The following is an 11,845-nucleotide window of genomic DNA, read 5'->3' as shown; positions in this document are numbered from 1 at the left end:
AAACAAGAGTTACATATGATTGCCAGCTGCCATATAAACTCGTGTTCTATAGAAGGTCCTATACAAGAACAACAAGCACTCTTAACCTCTGCACTATATCTCTAGTCTCTGGCACTTCATTTAACAACTAATAAGCTTTTGGGTACCTCTATTTTACTTGTATTATAGTCCATATTCAAATAATATTATATCACTTTATGTGTATCATAAGAATTTTGTATCACTCAAGTTTCCATACTTGTAGACCCTGTACCCATGGATTCAACCAATAGCAAAGTTAAGATATTTAGGTAGAAATTTCATCATACTAAGTATGTGTAGTTTTATTCTCCAAACAACAAGTTTTAGTAGCTAGCTATGTGACCTTTCTGTATAAGTTATTGTAAGTAAACTAGAGATATTTAAAGTGTAAAGAGGATATGCACATTTTACATAAAGGACTGGAGCATCTTTGGGTTACAGGGCCCTGGTGGTCCCATCACTGGTCTCCATAGATGCTGAGCTACAAGTATCTTACCCATTCCTTTGTAAGGATGCTGACATATATTTAATTTAAATGGCTGATTATATTAGAAAAAATTCTAAAGAACCTTTATGTGGATTTCTATAATAATTTCATAATAATTGTTAGTTTCACACGATTATTTTTGGTTCTTATTTGTCTTGATTTATTTTGTGTATGAGTATTTTGTTCACGTGTTTGTCTGTGCACCATGCTCATGCCTGGTGCCTGTGGAGGCGTAAAGAGGGCACTGAATTCCCTGAACTGGATTTATGGATGGCTGAAAACTGCCATGTGAGTGCTGGGAACTGAACCCGGTCCTCTGCAAGAACAAGTTCTCTTTACTACTGAGTCTTCTCTCCAGTCCTATTTTGGGTTCTTTTTGAGTTTCTGCTTAGAATCATTTTTATTTAATTTGAAAGCTTTTCTTCCTTATTTTTAATAAGAAGTTGGTGGGTATGTAACTGAAACTGACCAGGAACTCCCAATCCTCCTGTCTCCACTTCTTAGGTACTGTGATTAACAGTATGTGCCACCATGCCTAGTCTGGACAATGTTAACATTCATTGAATTTCAGGTATTGTAACAACAAATTCTCTCATTTTTCTTTGTTTGCCAGACGTCATTATTTCCTATTAATTTTTTTGAAGGAATTTTGTCAGACAGCAAATATGAGGTTGACAGTGTTTTTCAGAACTTTAGACTTTGTTCTGCTGTTTGGCTTTCTTTCTTTCTGATGTGAAGTGTGAAGTCAGTATTACTTGTTATCTTTGGATTCTATTTGCAGCATAGATCTATTTCTTTGTTAGTTTCTTGTGCTATTTATTTGCTTGTTTTTTCAAGACAAAATTTCACTATGTAGTCCAAGCTGGTCTGGAATTCACTCTTTAGACTAGGCTCTGAAACTGAGAAAGATGTGCCTAACTCTGCCTCCCAAGTGCTGGGATTAAAAGAATGTGCCACCAGGCCCAGCTAACATTAGTATATATGTATACTGTGTGTGTGTGTGTGTGTGTGTGTGCATGACATGTGTGTTTGTGTACACACGTGTAGGTCAAAGGGCAACTTGTGGATCAGTTCTCTCCTTCCATCTTTACATGGGTCCCAGGATTCTAATTCATCCTATCAAGCTGTCACAGCAAGAGCATATGCTGATTGCGCCATCTCTCCAATTTTGTGTGGAAATAGAGATAATTTTTGCACTGTTTTGTTGTTATTGTTGTTTTGTTTTGTTTTGTTTTTTTGACTTTCAGCAGTGTCTAAACTGCTTAAAAGAAAAAACACCGTGTGTGTGCTGGGATCCAAACCCCAGGTCCTCTGCAAGAGCAGATTGCCTTTAACTGCTGAGTCACTTCTCCATCCTGTCTTTCTTTTAAGACTTAACTTTCTTGTAGACAAGTACTTGAATGATTTGAGGAGCAGTTTTTCAGTGTTATTTGGGGGATAATTAGCCTTATTTCCAAAGTGTGGCTTGTCTCGGGTCTCTCTACCAAATGCTTTAGGTTTCTAATGAGTTTTTTCTTTTCCTGGCCTCATTAGTCAGATCTTGCATGTTTCTGAATCCTCCGAAACTCTAGCGGTTGTTTCAGTTTAAATTTCTTAGTAGCTGCTCTTTGCCAGTCTCAGAGGTGCGCCTTAAGCCCACACACAGGCCCAAGGGAACCTTCATGTATATTTCCGGCACTCTTTCTCTGGTATTCTGCTCTCAAATTAAAGCTCTTTTAATTCTAATTTCTATCCCCTCCTTACTGTGAGGCTGTAACTCTGCTTGGTGCCCTGCTAGCCTGTGCTTCCATAATTAACCCCAGGAAGCAATCTGGGGAAATCTGGAGGATCAGACTGTTGACTTCTTTCTATGAACACAGTGTGACGATTTGGAGTTGGAAAATGCCTGCAAGCCCTTGTTTCTCAGACATGGTCTTGTTTTCTTATGATCATGCTCCAAGACTTAGTTTGATAATAGTGGCATATGTGTGTCTGAATTGCCACTAACACTTTAAAGACATCAACTTTATACACCAAAAGCTTAAGGAAGTTTTGTTAATTGGTCACAATGAATAACAGTGTCCAGATCAAGAAGAACACCAATTTTCCTTTTAATAGTAATACCACCCAAAGGTAACCAACATCCTGTCTTTGATAACTACATAGTGGTTTTAAGGTATTATATAAGTGAGTCATGTAACATGTGTTTCTGTGTCTGGCTTAGTCCAGTCTTATGATTTGTATATAGCTGTGGATTGTTTGTTCTTTTTCTTTATACTATGTGAATAGTCTATCACATATTTATTCTAAACACACACACACACACACACACACACACACACACGAATCCAATTCTGTTGAAAGTATATCTCAGAGTGGAATTCTATGTTAATTCATACTAAGAACTGGCAAATGCATAATTAGTTCAGATCTTCCCTCTGAGCCCTAGGCATACTTATCCAAATCTGCTTCTTGACATTCCCATTTATAGGTCTCTCAAAGTTAACATAGCCCCACACATTTGCTACTCTTTGTGAATCTAAATGGCCTCTGAACTAATCTTGTTACCTCAGAAGCCATCTTTAATATTCCTCTTTTTTTGACCTGCTCCAAAAATCAGTCCATTAAGTCCCATGAATTCCATCTATGATTTATTCATATCTTGAAAGTATCCATCTCTTTCTGCCTCTACTGCTATTATCTTAATTTAAGATGCCATCATTTGTGGCCTTGACCAATACGACTGCCTCCAAACTGGCCCATCTGTAATCCTCCTTGCCCTTCAACAATCTATTCCTTAGAAACAGTAGAATGAGCTTTAAAGTATGTAAATCAGATCCCACTTAACAGTCTTTATTAGCTCCTCATTGTTCTTAGAGTTTGCTGCTGAGTAGAGTCTGAACTGTGTATAAAGTAGCCAAAGAGAGTTTAGCCCTTGCTTTATCTCAGCCTAAACTTCTTGTTCCTACATACTCCCTGTTTTGGGATTTCTATTGCTGAGCTTAAACACGGTGACCAAAGAAACTTGGGATGGAAAAAGCTTATTTCATCTGTGAAAGGAAGTGAGGGCAGGAACTGAAGGCAGGGAGGGGTCTGGAGGAAGGAACTCAAGTAGAAGCCATGGAGGGTGCTGATACCGGCTTCCTCCCATCGCTGGCTCAGTCTGCTTTCTTTTTTTTCCTTTTTCTTTCTTAAAGACTTACTTATTTTATTTTATGTGTATTGGTGTTTTGCCTACATGTGTGTCTGTGTGAAGATGCCAGATCCCCTGGAGCTGGAATTACAGACAGTTGTGAGCGGCCATGTGGGTGCTGGGAATTGAACCCAGGTCCTCTGGGAGAACAGCCAGTGCTCCTAAGCACCGAGCCATCTCTCCAGCACCCAGCCTGCTTTCTTGTACAAGCCAGGACCAACTGCCCTGGTGTGGCACCACCCACAATGAGCTAGGCCCTCCTACATCAATCACCAATCAAAGAAACATCCTACAGACTTGCCCCCAGGCCAATTTTATGGGGGCATTTTCTCAATTAAGATTCCCTCTTCCGTTTATGTTAAGGTTTGTATCTAGTTGACAGATACCAATCAGCACATCTTCCTAGAACAATCCAAACTCTAAGAAACCATGTTTCCTGGGTCTAGAACATTCTTAAAGGTACCTTAATACGCCTTGTCCTTAAGAGGCACTTATTCGGGGAGTTCTTCCCTGACACTCCTCAATTAATTCATCATTGTGCCTATTAATTTTTTTCTTCACTGTACCAATCACAATGTATATTTCTGTAACAATGTTAGTCTAATGCCTCTTGCTCCTATTACACCTTAAAAGGAGTACTGTGTACATTCCTGTATAACATGCTTAACATGCTGCTTGCCACTTGATAGACAGTATTGTTCAATAATACATGACCTCGAGAAGGCTAGGAGAGGCTACTGGGCATTTGTCAGTCTTGGAAAGTTTCTTTGTGTCGTGGCTGACGGGGGAACGTCCTTTCTCTGTTCACCAGAGAGAGCTTTTCCTCTGTCCCGTGTGGCGCATTAAACTGCTTCCAGACACAAAAGAGCAAGTGAAGGAGATTAGCCTTATTTCCGAGGGACAGCATAATTCTGTTCTCAGGAGACTAGGCATTCTCTGGGTGCAGGTGTACAAGACCCTGCCAATCTCCGCTGGAGAGGGCGGGGACGGGGGCGGGCCTCGGAAGGGGGCGGATCATTAGGTGCTTCCCACAGAGCCCGATTGGTCCGCGCGAGCTCCGCCCGCACCAGCCACGTTGGGCAACCCCGCGGGGAGGCCACTCCCAGCCCCAGAATGCACTGCGTGGCGCGTCACTCGGAGCGGCGGGTCCCAGCGCGACAGGTACGGCCCGGCCCCTTTTTCCAGCTTCCTCGGGGTCTCCGGGAGCTCTGACCGGCCGCTCGCGCCGCTCTCGGCGTTCCACCTCGTCCTAACCGGTACTGCCCGAGCTGGAGCTGGGCGGCGCTGGCCGCGGAGCTTAGAGGGCGGGTGTGCGCGTCCCGGGTCCCTGCGACCTGAGGCTGCTAGCCGCGCGGGCGGCGGTTGCTGTTTGGCAGGCCTGTCCCAGGATGGGCGGCCGGAGTAGGGGCGACTGATGGGGAGTGCGTGCACCCCGGGCCGCCAGCGAGCGGACTCCTTGGCCCCAGGCGTCAGAAGCACACGAATTCACCCGGTCTTGTAGGTGGCCCGAGAGAGCTTGAGGTGGCATTCTTGGTTCCTTTTGGGCGGGGTAGCTTTGTACCAGTGGCGTACCCTGCTATTTGTGGAGTCTGAATGGGCACTGAGGTTGGAGATCGCCCACGTCGGCTCTGGGAAACCCCTTGAGGCCCTGTTTAATGGTATTTTGCGACACTATGTGGCAGAAAAGAGATCTGAACAATTGGCCCCACAAGTGGGGATCTCCCGAGGAGGCCAAACTGTAGCTTGCCTGAGAATCTCTCTTGTCAGTAAAAGCTGCGTAAGACTTGGTCGCCTGCTGCTTAGCTTCCGGGATCAGCATCACTCGGGGCAGGTGGAACTCTTCAGAACCCGCCTCACCTGTGCTTAACTTAGGGCAGAGCCCGGCGTCCTTGGGTCAATCCTAGTTGATGAGCAGAATACCCATGTTTTTAAAAAGGAAACACATTTCATGTAACTGGTACCCACTTATTTGCTACCACTGTAAGAAGTTAGGTGGTTTCTTAAACATTACTTAGCTTCTGGCGTGTAGAGGAAGGTTGGGAACTGAACCTGACACCCATGACCGTGTCCAAAGTTATTGAGACATTGGGCTTTTCCAAGACGATCACATCAGTTTAGTACTTTAAAGACTGCCTCAGGTTTAAGTATTTTTAGGTTGGTGTATGAAAAACTTCTGTCAAAGAGATTCCTGTGACTTTCCTCTCCGCGCAGTTAAGAAGTGTGGGTATGTTTAGAGGCAATGTTTCATGGAGTTGTTAGAACCACACCCCCTACTTCTTCGTCTAGGAGTTGAACAGATGACTTAAACTTTTGGGACTTGTGTTTCCTCCAGAGCAAAATGAAACTAATACCTAACCTCACAGGTTCCTGGAAGACATACATGAGGTGTGTGATGTACTTGGTCTGTAGAATGTAGGTAACCTGTCCATAGTAAGCCCAGCAAAATACTTAAATTACAGGCAGTGCCAGGTGCTTTTCATGAGTGTAGGAGGAGAAGGCTATTAGATCTTAAAGAGAACCACCTAAGATAGGGTCTACTCGTGCTGTAGTTCAGAGCTGAGGGACTTGAGGTTTGGAAAGCAAAGCTTAAGTCAAGATAATGTGTCAGGCATGTCGTAGAACCTGGATTTAAGTCTGAGAATATGACTTCTTTTTATTTACTTGTTTACTTATTTGTTTGTTTATTTTGCACATTGCATTAGTGCATGAGTATGCCTGTGTGTACTTTAAAATGTGTGTTGGCACACTGGTGTGTGCAGGTGTGGATAAAGGTTGGGTGTTGATTTCCAGTGTCTTCTCTGATTGCCCTCCACTTAATTGAGATGGGGTCTTTTTTAAACCTGGAACTTTCACATCTCCCGACCTGCCTGGGAGAGCTAATCTCTTTTGGGATTACCAGGTTTGCCTAGTCTTCACTTAAGTTCTAGTGATCTGAATTTAAGATCTGAACATGAGTCCTCAGGATTGCATAGTAAGTGTTTCAGACACTGAGCCATCTCCCCAGCCTGATTTGACTTTCTAATTAACATATTGTGTTGCCTTTCAAAGAAAATGTCCCCATTATTATTTTAAAATGATAGCTGAGCCATGTCATGACTGAAGCCCGTAATCCCAGCACTTGGGAGGCGGAGACAGGAGGATCAGGAGTTCAAGGTAAGCCTTGACTACATAGTGAGCTCAAATCAGGCTGGGACTTTATAAAACTTTGTCTAAACTGAAAATCAAATTTTAAATGTATGACTTATTTTTTGCTGTTTGTTGCTTTCCTGGTTACAGCCCAGTGATGAAGAGATGTGAGGCTTAAGTATCAGTCCTGTTGTACTAGGGTGAACTTGAGCGAGTTCAGTTTTCTCATCTATGAGATGGAAGTTATACTCACCTATCTGAACTTACGTTACTGACATCTGCACATGTGTTAGGACCCCTGTCTAGTTATGGGCATAGTCTCTTGTGGAGCTTGAGGTTTTACACATAGTGTGCATGCAGGTGCTCACAATGAAGCAAGCAGCAAGGACTGCTAGTGAGGAAGATAGTACTGGCAAAACATCACAACAAATTCTGGTAGTCCTTTGTACTCTTTTCCTTCCTTTTCATTCAATCTCCTGTCTGAGCATTGCAATTAATATGGTCAGTTAAGTTCAATCAATCTGACTCTACCTTTAGCATCACAATTATGCAGCCAATTCTCAAATTACTCCCTTCTAATTCTCACAGATTTCAGCAATTATCAAGTTAACCAAATGACATGTAACAAGTTAGTTTTCCTAAACTTTGGTGCTATCATTAGTATAAGATGATTTGATAAGCGGAAGGACCATTTAAAAAGCAATCCTCCCAACTATTTAATATACATATAAATAGAGCAAAAATTTACTTGTTTTAACTTAGATTTTGGGGGAAAAAACCCTAATGTCTCAGGGTTTTTTGTAGACGTTATTATTAAAAATACAGGCAGCCAGTTGAGAGACTGATATTTGACAAATAAGAAATAGTGCAGGTGAGATCCAGATAAGGTAAGCATCCTGAAAGTGATACTTGAGTGCTAATGCTTGAGACTTGATTAACTCAAATAAAAGATGAGTGACCCCAGCATAAAGCATCTTTGTCTTTAAAAAGATAGTGAGGGCATTTGGTTACAATGTATGTGTGAAAACTGTTCTGTTTGAATTCTATTTTTTTTGGAAATATCTTCTGACACTTTGAGCCTCAGGTCATTGCCTGACAGCCTTCTGAAGGAGGGGTCTGCTTAAGAGGCTGATAGTGTCCTGTTGGTTGATGTTTGGGGACTTCCCTTAGACTTTGCGGGTCTCCCTAGATTCTAATTTCAACTCTTTCCTCTACAATTGCTGCTGGAAGGAAATGCTGAGCACTCCTTGGACTTCCTGTGAGGTTTCTGTTATCTTTTCATTGTTGTTTTTCGAGACAAGGTTTCTCTGTGTAACAACCCTAGTTGTCCTAGAACTAGCTCCTTAGATCAGCCTGACCTCGAACTCAGAGAGATCTGCCTCACACTAGCCCTTGCTTGGCCTCCATACAGGCATATTTCTGGTTTTTTGTTTTTGTTTTTGTTTTTGTTTTTGTTTTTGTTTTTTTTTTGTAATATACTCCCATAAGAATCCAAAGTAAAACTTTTTTTTTTTTAAAAAGGGCGGTATGATTTTTAAGTTGAAAGAGACCATTTATCCTAAGGTGATTAGAGTGTCTATAAATTAGTTAAAGCTTCATTGTTTATTGGATATTTATCCTAGTTGTTTCTTGGTGGTGGTGGTGGTGGTGGTGGTGGTGGTGGTGGTGGTGGTGGTGGTGGTGGTGGTGGTATTGATCTTTTATCTCTTTAATTGGTTTGGATGATAAAAATCGCTCTGGGCTGGAGGAGAGGGGTTAACTTTTTCTCCATAGAAAACAATTTTTATCTACTGATAAATAAAAACAGCCCTCTGACAACCTTTTAGGGCCTTGACAGCTGTGTTCTACATCTGTTTACTAGAAATCTATTTATTTGGTTTATTAGGAATCTCTGAATATATGTTTGTCTGAAAAAGGTTTTTAAGACAAGACTGTTGACCAAGGTTTCTGTCCCACCCAGTTCCTCAGTTTCAGTCCCAAAGAAAACACACAGAGATCTACATTGATTATAAACCTGGTTCGTCTAGTAGCTCAGGTTTCTTACTAACTCTTATAACTTATATTAGCCCATAATTCTTGTCTGTGTTAGCCACGTGGCTTGGTACCTTTCTTCGGCAAGGCAGTCACATCTTGCTTGTTCTGTGTCTGGCTTTCTCTGTGTCTGGGTGACGACTGCAGACTGAAACTTTCCTCTTCCCATAATTCCTATTGCTATGCCTCTACATCCTGTCTGGTCACCATCACCCCGCCTATACTTCCTGCCTGGCTACTGGCCAGTTAGCATTTTATTAAAAATAATACAAGTGACAGGGTACAGACCATTGTCCCACAGCACAGGACCTTGTGATATAACCCAATCTGCCCTCCAACTCATGATCCTTCTTTTTCTGCCTTCCTAAATGTTAAGATTGTAGTTATGTGTCACTTGGTAAAATAAGTTTTTATCCTGCTTCAAATTTTTTTAGCTCATCACATCAGGATTTAACATATTGTTAAACTTTTATTTTTAGAAATCTTTATATTGTTGTATTGTCATATGGGTATACTATAATTTATTTACTTAATTGTCATTCTATATTGGATTTTTAGATTATTTTAAATTATTTGATTGTAAAGGTATCCATTTAAATTTTTATCTGATTATATGGTTATCTTCCTTAGGGTAAGGTTAAATTTTCTACTGAGCATAGTGGTACACACCTGTAAACTCAGTATCCAGGAGACTGAGTCAGGAGACCTATTGTGGGTTTGATTCAGCCTGGGCTACATAATGAGTTCCAGGTTGGCCAGGGCTATGTAGCAAAAGAAGTCTCTAAATCAGTCACCTATAATTACTATTAATACTTTTATTTTTTAACAGGTTTATTTTATTTTGAATTTATTCTGTGAGAATTTCATGCAATATATTTTGACCATATTCTTTCCCTGCCCCTCTCCCTTTTCCTCCTCCACTTCCTTACCCTCCCAACTTCATGTTCTCTGTCTCTTCCTTCTGTCTCTCTTTTCAAGATAGGGTTTCTCTGTGGATCCCTGACTGTCCTAGAACTTGATCTGTAGTTCAGGCTGGCCTTACATTCAGAGATCTGCCTGCCTCTGCCTCCTGAGTGTTGGGATTAACGGTGTGCACCATCACACTGAGTTTCTCAAAAGACAAAAGGCCCACTAAAACCAAAACAACATAAAAAAAAAAAAACAAGGAGTACCATTTGTGTTCTTGAGCATGGGGCTTGCCTGGAGTATGGTTGATACTATGCTCAGTGTCACCCCTATTGAAGAGAAATAGATTAATGTTCTATCAGCAACTATTGATTGCTGTTAGCTTCTTGGCTGGATTTTGTCTGGCTTGAGTTTGTGCACTTCTTGTGTATGCTATCACAGTCTTTTTGAGCTCCATATGTACATCTCCTCTGTTGCATCTGTTCTTTGAAGTCATCCTCCACCCCCATCCTCTCCTACATAGTTCCCTGAGCTTTGAGGGAACAGGTAACAATGTGGGAAGTCCTTCTGTATTTGTGTTGCTTTTATTGGTTAATGAATAAAGAAGCTGCTTGGGCCTATGGCAGGGCAGAATAGAGGAAGGTGGGAATTCCAAGCAGAGATAGAGGAGAAAAGAAGGTGGAGTTGGAAAGACACCATGTAGCTATCGAAGGAGACAGACACTGGAGAACCTTACTGGTAAACCATGAGCCTCATGGTGATACATAAATTAACAGAAACGGATTAATTTAAGATATAAGAGTTAGCTAGAAATATGCCTAAGCTATTGGCCAGTGTTGTAATTAATATTGTTTCTGTGTAATTATTTCCGGTCTGAGTGACCAGGAATGAACAAGCAGTCTCTGACTACAACAAATGGTGCCCATTTAGGGCTGAGTGCACCAAAGCTTCTCATTTTCTACACATTGTCCAGTTGTGGGCCTGTGTTAATTGCTATCTGCTCTAAGAAGCAGCTGCTCTGATAGGGGTTGAATTTGCACTCTATGGGTATAGAGGTTGTTTTACTTCAGTATCCATCTAACAGAATAATAATAGTAGGTTTTCCCATAGGCCCCATGACCTATCTGTCTCAGGTTCTTGTCCTCATTAACACTGTCAGGTAGGTTCCATTTCATGGAGTGGACCTTAAATTCAATGAAAAAAAGATTGATTACTTCCATAATATTCTGCCACTATTGCCCCTCTGGTCATAACCTGTAGGCAGATCATTATTAGAGTTTGCAAGATTCATAGCTAGGTGAAATTTACTATTACCTTTCTCCAGTAGTCGTTATAGCACTTTCTAGCACTATGAACACTGACCAGTAGGGGTGAAGCTTGTGTGTGTCACAGTGTATGTGTAGAGGTCAAAGGATAACCTAAGGCAATGGTTCACAACCTGTGGGGATCAAAGAACCCGTTCACAGAAGTTGCCTAAGACCGTCAGAAAACACAGATATTACATTACAATTCATAACAATACCAAAATTACTGTTATGAAGTAGCAATGAAAATAATTTATGGTTGGGGGTCACCATATGAGGAACTGTATTAAAGGGTCATAGCATTAGGAAGGTTGGAAATCACTGACTTAAGGAATTGGTTCTTGCATTCCCACCTTGAGATGGTCTCTTGCTCACTGCTGTATATACTAGGCTAGCTGGTCTCAGAGCTTCTGGGAACTCTTCTGTCTCCACCTCCCATTTACCTGTAGCAGCCCTCAGGGTCTATAGGTATTTACTTTATAACCATGTCTTGATTTTTCATGTTTTCTGGAAGCCAAACTCATGTCATCAGATGGCTTGGCCTACAAGTATTACCCACTCAGCAGTCTCCCCAGAGTGAAAATGTTATTTTCAAAAGCTTGTTTGGGGCCTGGCGAGATGGCTCAGTGGTTAAGAGCGCTTGTTGTTCTTACAGAAGATCCCAGTACCCATGTAGCTGCTCACAACTATTTGTAACTCCAGCTCCAACATATCCAATGCCCTTTCTGTTTTCTAAGGGCACCAGACATGCACATAGTGCACATAACACATGTGTAGGCAAACATTCATATATATATA

General features: G+C 41.5%; 1 protein-coding gene across 2 annotated transcripts in view; it reads left to right on the top strand.

The window, feature by feature from the left end:
• Nucleotides 1-4,806: 4,806 nt before the first annotated feature.
• The window catches only part of Sec22a (SEC22 homolog A, vesicle trafficking protein), a 69,767-nt gene continuing 62,728 nt past the window's right edge, over nucleotides 4,807-11,845 (top strand). The window contains exon 1 of one of the 2 annotated variants that reach the window (XM_005344889.3): nucleotides 4,807-4,841. The gene's annotated coding sequence lies outside the window, so the exon portion shown is untranslated. Of the gene's footprint in view, nucleotides 4,842-4,911; nucleotides 4,937-11,845 lie in introns of those variants that run through there. The other variant, XM_026788193.1, reaches the window with a different exon arrangement.

The sequence above is a fragment of the Microtus ochrogaster genome, chromosome 2 (genome assembly GCF_000317375.1).
Source record: "Microtus ochrogaster isolate Prairie Vole_2 chromosome 2, MicOch1.0, whole genome shotgun sequence".
NCBI classification, from domain to species: Eukaryota; Metazoa; Chordata; class Mammalia; order Rodentia; family Cricetidae; genus Microtus; species Microtus ochrogaster.
The sequence above is the reverse complement of the archived record's forward strand: the minus strand, read 5'-3'. Positions and strand labels throughout refer to the sequence as shown.